Raw genomic sequence first — 14,221 nt, 5'->3', positions numbered from 1 at the left:
TTGAATGGCTTAGACTCTTCAAAGAGAGAGGTCTCTAAGAGAAAAACCAGCAAAGTTTGAGCTTGGTTGGGAAAGGACATTGCATAAAATCAAAGGCAGGTAATATGGACATTACATATTCCTTATTTGCAAATAAAAATGATATATATTTGAGCTATAAATCTTATAATGTGAATTAATTTCAAATAGAGGCAAAATGTTAAGAACTGGAATATTTCACTAGTTTAAAAGTGTATATGTATAAAATTGGTATAGAAGTTTCTTATAATATTGAATGTAATTTAAATGTTTGTATCTGAGAAATAGGGCATATTTGCTTATTTCATACTAGGTATTGCACCTACAGTTTGGGTAATTGGCCACTAGATGGCAGAACTGTGATGTGCAAGTAGGTCAGAAGACCTAAAGGGGCATTCTGAAAATAAAATAAAAAAATAAAATAAAATAAAATAAAATAAAATAAAATAAAATAAAATAAAATAAAGGGGAATTCTGTAGGCTTAGATAATTTAAAGAGCCAGCACATGGAATTCCTTGAAATACAGTTTAAATGCACAAGTTAAGCAAATACTGGTAAGATTTTTATAAATGAATATTATATGATCTAGGTCATCAAAGAGTTGATAGTTCAAGATAGGTGTGAGGTTTTTATGTTTTTTAAAGCACTGTAATAGAATGTGATAAATACCATTACAGATTTTTTTATGTCAAAGTATAATGGGAACATGGGGACTGTTAGAATTAATTCTACTTGTAATGGTGATGTTGAGACAAGGAGTTCTTGGAAAGGTATAGAGAATGTAAAAGTCAAAGAGGAGCATGTCTTCTAAAAAACAAAACAAAAAACATAATCTAAAACAAAAAGTATAAAAATAACATCTTTTATGGATAAAGTGGCAAAATAAAATTTAAAATAAGATGAAAAAACCCAAAAAAACTAATTCCTATGTAATCTTTACTTCTGATCCAGTGATCACAACCAGGGACAATTTGCCTCCCATAGCACATTTAGCAGTATTTGTAGATATTGTTGATTGTCACAATTGGGGAGGGGGTGCTACTGGAATCAAGTGTATAAAGGTCAGGGATGCTGCTTGAGCAGCCTACTCTGCACAGGACAGGCTCCACAAGAAAAATACTACCTGGCCCAAAACAGTAACAGTGCCAAGGTATTGTAAATATAGGTAAATAAATCCAGAGGTTTAAAATTGGACAGTAGAACACAGGTGAAATTCAGTATTTAGGAACAAGTTCAGTTTGGAACATGAAAACTAGAATTTTTATTTCAAGAACAAGAGCAGATGAGATCTGGTGTTTGGCAGGGGGGAGGCTGGAAACAGCACCTTGGATTAAAGATATTTGGGCAAGACTTCTCAACCACAGTTGGAGCTAGGACAACACAGGCTTGATTTTGCCCTGGCAAATAAGGGCAAGGGGGTGGAGTGGCCAGAGTCAGCTCCGTGGAACATGCACAACAGGGTTCAGATCTAGGCTTTGGCATTTATTAGCTGGGTGACTCATCTAACTTCTAAGGTTCCATTCCTTTAAAATGGGGAAACTTATTGAAAGGATTAGAAATGTATGTTAAGTACCTACGGCATAAAGGTGCTGCATAAATGGTATTTAACATTATTGAGATACCGTACCAGTTCTCTCTCATTCCACAGTTGTCTTCGCCCCTTCTGGAAAATTACTCAGGATACAACTATATTTCATAACTTCGAAAATAGAAAAACATATGAATTGTGGGATGGGAAGAAGAAAAGTAAATGACAAAACACGAAACTTTTGCAAGACATCATTGGGAGAAGTACTGAAAGCTGAGTCAGAATCACCAAGCTCTCTGAACAGTATTGTTATCTGTTAGGAAAGAAATAGCTAATATTTCCATGAGGAGGAGAGGGGGTTCAGGGATGGGGGGTGGAGGGAGATGAGGCTGTGATTAGCCAAACACAGCCTGGCTAAATCCAACTGTGCTGTTCCTGCACCTACACATCTGAGTGGAATGAAGCCCACAACAGTGCTGACTACTGTCACTTGCTGTCACTACCACTGTTCCTAAAGTAGGTGACATTGCCCTGCAGCGATGCCGATACCATATATCCCCAATCCATACTCTTCCTTGTTGATTACTTCATACTTTCTGCACCTCTCCTCAAACCTCCAAGGCCTTCTCCACCGAAATCACTCTTAGCTGATGACCCTGGTTCCTATTTCACTGGCAAAATAGAAACCTTCATAGGAGAACTTTCATGAACTCTCACACCTCATCTACTTACCTCCTGCATCTGTGTGCATTCGCTCTGCCTTCCTTTTCTGTTACTAAGCATGCACTTAAATTGTCTGTATTCTTAAATAAGGTCAGTTTCTCACTGTTGTACTATATTCCATCCCTTTTCACCACTAAAGGCATGATTCCAGCAATTCTTACCCATTCTTTTGGATCATAATTATTCCCTCTCTTTTGGGTTGTTACATCACCATACTAACTGCTGTTATATCTCCCATTAATTTTTTTTTTTTTTTTTTTTGCTATGCCAACTTCATTTTGCTTCTTATATATAAAAAAAACTTTGGAATTCTCTATACTGACTGCTGACTTTCTCTGCTTCCATTTACTCTTGAACTCAATCCATTAGGCTTTTATCACTGCTTCACAAAAACTGTTTTTCACCAGGACAATTTGTGTTGCTAAATTTGATCATGAGCTCTCACACCTCCTCTCCCCTGAACTATTAGCATTTGATATGGTCAGTTATATTTTCCTCCTTAAAACATTTTCTTGGTTTTCTAGCTTCCACACCTTGCTGGCTTTCTTTCTGCTTTGCTTGTTGCTTCTCAGTCTCTTGTTTTCCTTCTACATGCTCTCTTTCCCAACTTCTATATCTTGGAATGCCCTGTAGTTAGTCTTGAGACCTCTCCCTTGTCTATCTATGTTCAGTCTCTTCATAATTTTATGCAGTGTCATAGCTTTAAATACCATATGCTGATGACTCCCATATTTATATCTCTGGCTTGAACCTCTATCCTGAATTCAGGCTTATTGCTCAGACTTCTTCCTCAGCGTCTTGAGTTGCAGGTTTAATATCCATCTCAAAGTTAATGTGTCTAACACTGAACTCTACATACAAACTCCCAAACGTCCTCATCTCAGTTAATAGAAATGTAATTCTTCATTTGCTGAGGCCAAAACTTTGGAGTAATGCCTAACACCTTTCTCTTTTATTAAAAACATCTCACATCTGAAGTGTCAGCAGATTCCATTGTCTGACTCTGTTTTCACTTATACCTCAAATCTGTCCAATTGGTCCATTTCTCCCTGCACCCTCACCCTCCCTGCCCCCCATACTGTTACCGTTCTGGTACAAGTCCTTCTTCTGTCACCTGGTATTGCAGTACAGTGATTGGTTGCTTTTCCTGAGTATTCTTTGGTCCTCTTTTCCCAATCTGTTTTTAATACAGAAGCCGGAATCATACTCTAAGATGTAGTCAGATCATATCACCCCTCTGCTAAAATTCTCCACTCACTTCCAAAAGATTCTGTGTGATCTAGTCCCCTATTAACTTACACCTTTGCTATTATTCCCTTGCTCACCCAGCTGTAGCCACAATGGCCTCATCACTGTTTCTTGAATGCTTCAGTAACAGCCTTGCCTCAAGTTTTGTATACTTGCTGTTCTTTCTGCTTTTCTTTTAGATTCCCTTGTGGTTCCCTCTTTTCCTAAGGGACTTTACTCAAATGCTGTCTTCTCAATGAGGTCATCTTTGGTTACTTAATCTAAAATTTGACACCTGTTTGTAAACATTTTCTCTATTCTCCTTTTCTGCTTTAGTTTTTCTCAACTCTTAACACTCTCTAGATACTATATATTTACATTCTATGAATTTGTTCTGCTCATTGTCACTCTCCCCTCTCCAAGGGGACAGGGTTTCTTATCTATTTTGTTCATTACTATAATAGTGCCTAGAATAGGGCCTGCCACATAGTAAGTACTCAATAAATATTTGTTCAGTGAATTTCAAATGACTGTTGAGTGAACATCAAATGACTCTGATAACCCTATAACATCCACACTGGGGAGGAAGGTTAGAGTAGGCATGAAAAATTTTTACACAGTAATATTCAACAATGTAATTTGGCAAAAAATATCAAAAACACTTCCTCTCAGAATCACTAAAATTACTCAGAATCCTTCAGAGCCATAACTGATGGCAATTCTTCCCAGCATGGTATTGTCCAACGGCCTTGGGACAGCATCAGTCGTCTGAATGCTTGACTGGGAGCTCAGCCAGACCTCTCAGATCTCAGTTCTTTTTTTTTTTTAATTTTATTTTTTATTTTTTAAAATTTACATCCAAATTAGTTAACATATAGTGAAACAATGATTTCAGGAGTAGATTCCTCAGATCTCAGTTCTTTTCACATCGTCCTCTACATTGAACTTTAAGTTACTGTGACCAGATTCCAAGAGCAAGCATTCCGAGAAGTAAGAAGCAGAAGCTGTGGGGTCAGTTGAAGGCTAGACCCAGAATAGACACAGAATAAGTTCTGTTTCATCCTATTAGAGCCATCATAAGCCCAGCCCAGAGACTGTGGAAGGGGGACTGCACAAGATTCATTAACTATCTACCACATTTGGGTACTTTCACTAGACACCTCTGAAACACTGAATCTCATTCCTTGTGCCCACCTTTGATTTTAGCTGAAGCTAAAGTGTGTACTTCTGTGCAAGCTCAGGCTGCCTTTGCACTTCTCACTTCAAGTGAGAGGCAGATTTTTCAGCTTTCTGCCCCAAATCTTTCTGTTATACCAGGGAGCCTGAAAATACAGGTGAGTTAACTTCTAGGACAACCTTATATCAACAGGAGATGGAAGCTCCAGCTTCTTGTCCCTTGGGAAGCATAATGTATGCATCAGGACACTCAGGTGAATTGAGCCCCTTTTGTCCACAGTGGGAATTTGGTTATGGACACTTATATTGGATTTTTCAGGTTTTTTGTTTAATGTTTATTTACTTTTGAGAGAGACAGAGTGGGATTGGGGGTGGGAGGCACAAAGAGAGGAGGAGACAGAGGATCCAAGCAGGCTCTGCGCTGTCCGCATAGAACCTGATGTGGGGCTTGAACTCAAACTGCAAGATCATGATGTGAGCCAAAGTTGGATGCTCAACCAACTGAGCCACCCAGATGCATGGATTTTTCTATTTTTTGAACTCACTTTCCCTGGGTCCTTTGTCCTATGTCCTAGGATCACCACCCAAATAAACTACCTGACTCTTTTTTGGGAAAACACACTTGGGTATTTTAGGTAATAATGAGAAAAATCCTTGCATCTTTCATTTAAAGAACAAAATTAGGACTTCTGAAAATGGTTGAACTTGTGACTATAAATTCCAGTCTTTCCATTTCTGTAAAAGGGTTTATAGTCTGAGGGCTGGAGATGTGTTTCAGTGTGTAAAGCTAATTGAGGTGATAGGGAAGAGGTTTAATCCTTTGTCAAATGGAGGACCAATTGGAGAGGATGACTCATTCTGTCTTGGCTGTTCCTGCAAAGAAGTTGGATGTCTCCAGATTTAGAAATAATGCATGTAAATGTGCATGCAACTTTCCTTTTTTTAATATAGATTAAGCCTTATTGGAAGGATAATTCTGTCTCCTTAGGAAAGGTGACAATTGCAAAATTTTCCTGTTTTAGGAAAAGAAAATATTCAGTACAAAGCCTTTAAATGTGGTTTATAAGCTAAGATCTGGCACCTTCATTTAGTAAATAATTCAGTTGAAATGAAAGAAGCTTTTATGCAAACTTTGGAAGAGTCTTAATATGTATATGTTGTATATGTATGTGTTTACTAGTTGAATTTATATTTGAAGATGTATATTTGAAGTAATGTACTTAAATTATACTTCTTTCACAATTTATTTCTCATCTTCAGAAAAATGATTTACAACTGGCTTTCAATGATACATAAATATGACCAGGTAGGAAGTATTAGAATTAAAACAGAAGAAAGAGTAACAAGGTGGGGCACAAAGCAGATATGCATTCAAATATATGTGCTTCTGTGCCGGCCTTTGTCATGTCTGCTCCGCTTGAGATGAATATAGAAGAATACCTGTGGAAGGCTGACTTTCTCTCCAAAATATAACTTGGATCTGTTCTAGCATACAGTTGAACATAAAATGGAATCCAAAAGTGTAGCATGGCAACTATTAATTTAGTTTGAAAATACTTTAAAACAGCTATAATCAGATACTTGCTTCAGGTGAAAAACCACAAAAACAGAATTCTTAACCACCACCACCACCGCCCCCCACCAGCACCTATAGAATACCTGACTTTGAGGAGAGCTATTTCCTCCCACATGCTCCAAGATGTTCTGTTTGTTCAATGTTCACCAAAATAACTGAGATCACTCCTTGTATTGGCTTGTTGTTTATAAATTAGTTGAAAGTTCTGGGACACCCTCCAAAAGCAACTATTTTCACATTTAAAAAGTTAGTCTGTAACTCTTTTCTGACAATAATGAGTTTGCAGAACCTGTTGTTTGTGCAGGCTACTCACGATTTGAGATAATAATATAACTGCATCATTAGCTTATAAAACATTGTTCATCTTTGTGTTCTCTACGGGACTGTGTCCAACTCATCTGAAAGCGGCATCTGATCATTAAGAATCAAGTTATAAAGAGCGGTGGGGGGTAATAACTTTGCTTTACCCTTGTGGAAAATTTCGGCTCTTGTATCAGATATCTATTTTTGATAAATTTAAGGATTATTGTAGGCTGCTTTTCTAGTTGAATAACTTTAATTCATTTTATTGTTACATGATTTAATTATTAAATATTAATTATTAATATTATTAATTATTTATTATTAATTATCTGGGCGACCCAGGATGACATTCACAAACCAATAGGACTTTCCAAAATCTCAGTTTATCTAGGTTGAACCCACAATTTCCCTTTGATGCCAACCCAAGAATGTTGATATTGGTTCTTTTTTGTTTTTCCTTTTGTCTTCTCAGCGCTGCTGCTAACTCCCCAAAACAATCATTCCAGCTTTAGAACTTTGCTTTTTCTCCAGGCTATGCTATTGTATTAACAGTCTTTATTTAGCTAAATCACTTAACCTTCCCATGTCTCAGATTGCTCAGCTGAAAACACTTACCTCATGGGTTGTGATTAAATGAGTTAATACATACAAACTGTGGGGGATGAAAATATTATTTTTTTTCTTCTAACCCCCGTAGGTTCTCTGGCTGGGGCCCTGTAAATTGGCTGACAAAAAGACAGATTAAGTTGAAAACATTCGCATGTACATTTGCATGTACGTTGCATATCCGAGAGCACTCGGCAACGAGGCACTCAAAGGAGTGGTTAGAATTTGGGGTCTATATACCTAACTTAGAAGGGGAGGGGATGGCAAAGGGCACTTGGGGAAGAGCAAATGGCTTTTTGGAAGGGTAAATGGATCCTTGGAGGGCTGTATGGAAGATATGATGGTTTGTGACAGTGTGTGTCTGGGTGTGGTGCTGACTTCTTGTCTCCCAGAAGCTATTAGAGTGGATCCCGGGAGAGGATTTGTGGCACTTGAGTTCTTTTGGGAGGCCCTGCTTTTAGGCAGATAAGGGATTTTCAAGAACTCAAATGCTTTCCTCTCAAAATAATCCTGTCAAAGTGGCATATTTGGGGATGGCATATTCTGATCCCCTTCAATATGTAAGACCATGTAATGCTCTTAGAACATTCCTGACAAATAGCAAACACTCTCTGAATGCATGTTGCTGTTACTGTGGTGCTCACTGACTCGATTCTGTTGGAGCATTCATAAGTGAAGGTTTGAGCTGAGCTGTACTCGAACCAGAGTCTGTGCCCACCCAGTTAAAGGTGAGGGGGATCTAATCCCTCATTTCTGCCTCCTTCAAGATTCTGACCCAGTTAAGAACAGACATAAGACAGTAGTGCTGAAGGTCAGTTGGTTAAGCATCTGACTTTCAGGTCATGACCTTGCAGTTTGTGAGTTCGAGCCCTGTGTCAGGCTCTGTGCCAAAAGCAGGGAGCCTAGAGCCTGCTTCAGATTCCGTTTCTGCCTCTCTCTCTGCCCCTCCCCTGTTTGTGCTCTGTCTCTCAAAAATAAATAAACATGAAAAAAAAAGAAGAAGACCATAGTGCTGGATGGCGCAGGGACAGTGTGTGGATAGAAGCAGACCTCCGAGCCTCTGGGGCTGTCTGTAGCAGGGGTTGGGGCATTCGAGACAGCATGGCCTGCCACAAGCCAAGAACTGTGCAAGGTCTGGGCGCCTGAGAGTGTAGATGTTTGCTTCACATTTTAAAAATTAAAGCCTGTTGCCACCATAGAAGCTGGGCTTTTTCTATCCTGCCAACAACTATAGTTCTCTCCTTTGGCTAAGGAAAAATTGGGTGTGAACTGATTTGACTTCCGTGTTACCCTGATACTACTTCCCTATTTACTGTGTGTGAGCTAAATCACACTGCTGAAATATATGTGGCAGAACTGTCCTATGAAGTTGTGACTCATGTTTGCTTTTTCATTTTAAGGTTCCATCTGAATGTCAGTTACTCTGGCTGGTGCAGGGCAAGTGGAAGCAGGCCTCTGGGACCTCGAGTGGGATCCTGCAGGCCTGCCAACCACGGGCAGGTGTGGGCACACACAGACGATCAGCTCCACTAGGGATTCATGGAATTAGTTAAAACACATACATACAGAGCAGAAAAACCATGTGTTGAGAATTTTCACTCTGCTGGGTTTTTTGTTATTGTTGTTCATACATCTTTGATATCCTCTGTGGCATCCTCTGGCTGTGCTGAGCTGCCGGCCTGGAGCTGATGCACCATACAAAACCATGTCAAGTTCCCAGCATATAGCAAACATTCAATGAATATCACCTGCTCAACAGAGAAACGCAGCCTACCAGGTACTGGTTTCTCCCAGGTCTGTCAAGTCATTCAGTCATGCCTCTTTGTAGAAGAAGTTGCTAGTAATTGAGATTTGCTAAGAATGGAAGATTTTTTCCCTTGGCATTTCTGAGAAGGCAGAAATGTTTGTCTAAGTCTCCAACACTTTGCTTAGAGAAAGGAAATGTTGATGGAAGTTCCTACATTTTGAGCCAAGGCAGAAACACACAGTGCAGATAATGAAGTTTCTATTTATAGCATGGATTCATGTAGATTTCTCCACTGGAAGAACACAGGCAGTTGGACTACAGATCCCACATGTGTCCAAATATATTTTGTGTGACTTAGCCAGTCCCAAGGCCTCCCGCTTCGTCAAACACAAGCAGATGGTCCTGGCAGGGGTGACACCATAGCCTGTTTGCTGAACGCTTCCTCTGGAACCTTATTTTGGGGGAGGGAATGTGCACACTCAGTAGGGTGTCCATGATCGTGTGTCTGGTTTGTCTAGACTGTCCGGTGTTCTGTTGTACTAGCATCCCAAGTGATGTAGCATTTGTCACTCTCAAAACTGTTCCAGTTTAGGTGATAAATTATATGCTTACTTCAACATGAAGACACATCAGCTTGCCAAGAAACAAGTTCTAAAATCACATAAAAAGATTTCTTTCCTAATGCTTTAGACAATTTTGCAATGGAAGCCATAAAACTTATACAGATCAAGATGATGGATCTATCTGTAGCTTCATAAGAAATGAATAGAGAATTAGGGGCTTAGTTGGTTAAGTGTCCAACTCTTGGTTTCTGCTCAGGTCATGATCTCACGATTCATGAGTTCAAGCCCCACATCTGACCCCTCCCTGGCAGCAGGGAGCCTACTTGGGATCTTCTCTATCTCCTTCTGTCCCTTCCCTGCTCACTAGCTCTCTGAAAATAAATAAATAAACTTAAAAAAAGTAATGGTTAGAGAATTAAGAGACCCAAAGGGCCAAATATAGAAAAATTAATGAACAATCCAGAATTCTAACAGGCAACTAACATTAAAAGCCCCCAACATTTTGTAGACCTTACTCTTGGGGTCCCAACCAGCCAAAATGCAGGAGAGGATTCTTGGAGGATGCAGACTGTGCTCCAGGACTCCCACCACTCATTGGTCGTGCTGTGGAGCTCATGGCTCATAGGTTGCTAGAGTGCCATTTCCTGTAGAGCAGTACACTCTACCTCCAGCCAGCTGAGCCCATCTGAGTCAAGAATGGTGGATGAGTCTGTGGAATTTCTGACTGACCATTAATCCCCACTGGATTAGGGGTTGGTGGTAAAATGGCTGGAGTCAGGCGGTGGGTTAGATCTATCTGGAGACAGCTAAGTCCCCTCCCACTTTCTGAAACTTTGCAGTGTGTTAAAGATGGCAGGATATGAGAGGCAGGAAGAAGACAGATTATTTAGTATTGGGGAAGAATCCTTTCAATGGGAACATCTTTCAGTGCAAGACATAAAGCAGTCAGGCGATTTGGGGCGAAGAGGGCAATTGTCATTATCAGAGTTATCAGTGGCTTAGATCCAAATTTGATAAAATACTCTTTGAGGGACTCTAGTTTTCATAGGATAGCATCCTGTACCCTCTATGAACAAAGAAAAAAGCCTGGAAAAGCCCAGCCCAGCCATAACGCTTTACTTTAAGAATTTGGAGGACTGAAGGGGTTGGGGACAAGGTAATAATCATAGATGAGAGACAAAGATCATGATCAGAAAGTTTGAAAAAAGATACAAAGTATGTAAATATATAATGAATATTAATGTTATATATTGTTAGACGCACAGAAAATAAAATTATACAAACATGTATGGGATTGTTTACATGCACTACAGGAAAACCATTATCCTGGCGGAAAGGGGAGAGGACAGAGATGAGCTATGGCAGGACTTTGCCCTTATTCTCCCCAAATTATATTGGAAGTGAATATTTTGAAAGCAGTGACAAGACTCTGATTTCCAGGTCCCAGGACCCCGGTGCGGCCTCTGAGAGCTCCATTACTCTTGGCTTCTCAGAAGGATCTTGGGTGTAAGGTTGGCTCACCTTGCTCTTCCCTCCTGGAATTGCCAAGATGTGCCTAAAACCCAATTGTTGTATATTTTAGAAACCATGGATTCTGACTTATATATTTTCTCTTAAGGAGAATGGTGTGGTATGTATGTGTATATATATATATATATATATATATATATATATATGTGTGTGTGTGTGTGTGTGTGTGTGTGTGTGTATATATATATATATATATATACACACACACACACACATATATATATGTATATATATATATATATTTAGTGTAATATTTTAATAAGTCACCTTGTTGGCCAATTAATGACCCATATACAGGGGAGGGAGGATGATAATGGCCTTGGGAAAAGTTTATATTGAGCAGGGAGTAGACTGTGTTGGGGAAAATCCAATAAAGCATGTGGGCGCATAGTGAAAGTGGGTTAGGATGCATGGGAAGGGTTTTTACTAGTTATAATAAGGACTCTATCCCTATTCACACTTTTCCAGACCGGTGGTTCTCAGAATGTGGTCCCCAACTCACAGCATCAGCATCACCCAGGCCCCACCCCAGACCCAATGAATCAAAACCTTAGGGGCTGGTGCCATCAATCTGTGTTTTATAAGCCCTCTAGGTGATTCTAAGACACACTGAAGTTTGGTAGCCACTTCTCTAGACTCAATTCTTGTTTCCTGTAATGAAGACGGGTCATTAAAAATCATTACCACCATTCAATTCAACCAAAAAGAAGAAATGGGAGAACAAAGAGGGTCATCCAAACCCAAGTGAAAGACAGGCTTAAACTAGTCCTTGAAGTGTACAATTATAGAATGCTGACAGTTGACAAAATTAAGCATAATGATTTAAATTTATAGAGAAACCTAAAATTAAGAAAAAGAACTAAGATAATGCTAAAATTAAAATGCAATAAAATAAACTGAAGGTTAAAAATAGAATAAGGGGGAAATAAGTAAAACTTTCTATAAAAATAACATCTGCCCTATATATCCTTCATATCATACCAGACACTATTCTAAGAAAGGTTATTCTTCTAACTCATTTAATTCTCTCAATAATGTCATGAGACAGGACCATTACTATTTCCATTTTATAGCAAGGAAAGGAAGGCACAGAAAGAGTAGGTACTTTGCCCAGAGTCACACAGCTTGGTAGGTAAAGTGAAGAGCAGAAATCCAGCTAGGAGAGCAATGAAGAACATACCTATTAAGAGAGCCTAGATTAGAAATACAAATAAAGCCTATGAGTTTAAAATGAAAGGTCAAGAAGTAGGAGAAGGTGGGAAACAAGAAGCAAAGACAAACAAGGTCTTTGATGGAGTGTGGAGGTGAGTGCTTTCCCAGCATCAGGGCATCAAGGCAGAGGGCTCTTCTGTGAAGAAGCGGGTGGAGAGCCTGGCCCACCTTCATCGCTTCCCTTTCATTTTACCCCCTCTCAGGACCTCTCCCCTCTCCACCGAAGCTAGAAGCAGATCTTCTCAGACCAACAGATATCCCTACGGTACAAATACCATATCTGTTACAGGGCCAGGACCTCATTTGGTTCTTTTTTAGTAAAAGTAGAAAACCTTTGGTATGTCCTGGTTAATTGGGAGTTAATTTGCTGTATATCAGTTGAAAATTTTGTTTTGTATGAATCTAGGATATGATGGCTTCAGTATTTCTGAAGACACAGAATTTCCATTAATCATTCAGCAGAGGTAAGAACCCTAAGCTCATTGAAATAACTGCTACTATTATCTGGGTTTAAGGACAATTTAAATGGCTTTTTTTTTTTTAATTATTTTTGAGAGACAGAGTGGGGGAGGGGCAGAGAGAGAGGGGGACACAGAATCCGAAGCAGGCTCTAGGCTCTGAGCTGGCAGCACAGAGCCCGCCACAGGGCTCGAACCCACAAACCGGGAGATCATGACCTGAGCAGAAGTCGTCTGAGCCACCCAGGCATTCCTAAATGGCTTTTTGTATTTTAAGGTTTGTTACGTGTTTTTCCCCCTTCTCCTTTCTTACTCTGATTCTTCAATGAAGAGGAGCTAATATGAAGTTCCAAGAACAAGGACAGAGTATCAGGGCAGCTCACATGCCAGCAATCCACCAGTCTTGGAGTGACTGAATGAGGAGGCATCCAGATGTGTCCTGGGTGCAGACCTAAGATGACCTGCCTAAAGCTATAGCTATTAAGAAGTAGTTGCTTGAAAGCTGGTGGGAAGTTTCATTGTTTGCTCTCCTCTCTAGGAGACCAAAGAGAGGTGAAGTCTTTCCTGAGCACAGATGATCGAAGCTGGGTGAAACACTCAGTCAAATTAGAGGTAAAACTGCAATTGAGGGCAGCCATATCTTTGGAGTGTAAAACTGGTACTTGTACTACTTTTGGAAAAAAAAATGTTTAGAATTAGTATTCCCTTCTAAGGTAGAAAAAAGAAATGTTGAGAATCATAAAACTGAAAGGGAAAGATAAATTGTGCAATATTAATATGATTCAGAGTGTATACATTTTAGTTAATGAATAACACTTTGATTAGATAATATCTATATAGAGTATAAAGAATTTAAAACTACCAACAAATACACTGTTGAGATGAATTTTTCCTCTCGCTCCTATTCTCTGGTCCTCTGGGTTTTTCCACTCAGGAGGCAACCAAATATATATTACTAAATTTTGTTCAAAGATTTTTTTTTACGATTTTTTAAAATACTTTTTAAATACTTTTTTAAAATGTATGTGTGTATGTGTGTAATCTCTACACCCAACATGAGGCTCAAACTCACCACCCCAAGATCAAGGGTTGCATGCTCTTCCAACTGAGCCAGCCAGGTGCCCCTAGTTCAATGATATTTAAATGTTTTGAGTTGTTGATCGATTATTTTATATTTAATTTTATATTGGGAAAGGGGCTACATTATGGATAGCCTTATGACAAATTTCCTGGGCATTAGCCTATACTTGGCAAATGCCAACAAACAACCTTTCCTCTGCATTAGCACAGAAGGACCAATGTTTCCTCTGAAATAGAATTTTCTAGATCTTGGGATAGACATATGGGTAGAATCTGGAATGTCTTTTGCTATTACATACAACTTGTCAAAGGGATTTTTAATAAAATACATTGGAAGTTGCCATAGGATCACCCTTTTTTTTTCTTTCTTTCTTTCTGGATATGTGTGCTGTTGTGTCTACAGTTACCAGTGTTGGTTCACCTGGACCTGGATACTCTGAAACTAATTCCTGGACAATTAGGCTTAAGGGTAA

The 14,221-nt window shown here is 39.3% G+C and overlaps 1 long non-coding RNA gene across 1 annotated transcript; it reads left to right on the top strand.

Moving 5' to 3' along the window:
• Nucleotides 1-901: 901 nt before the first annotated feature.
• On the top strand, nucleotides 902-13,190 carry LOC122234380. The gene is made up of 3 exons (XR_006212161.1): nucleotides 902-1,169; nucleotides 12,617-12,674; nucleotides 13,000-13,190. It is a non-coding gene; the product is annotated as an uncharacterized LOC122234380 (long non-coding RNA).
• Nucleotides 13,191-14,221: the final 1,031 nt, after the last annotated feature.

This window comes from Panthera tigris, chromosome A2 (genome assembly GCF_018350195.1).
Source record: "Panthera tigris isolate Pti1 chromosome A2, P.tigris_Pti1_mat1.1, whole genome shotgun sequence".
Lineage (NCBI taxonomy): Eukaryota > Metazoa > Chordata > Mammalia > Carnivora > Felidae > Panthera > Panthera tigris.
Note: the sequence above shows the minus strand (reverse complement) of the source record. Positions and strands in the feature narration are given on the sequence as shown.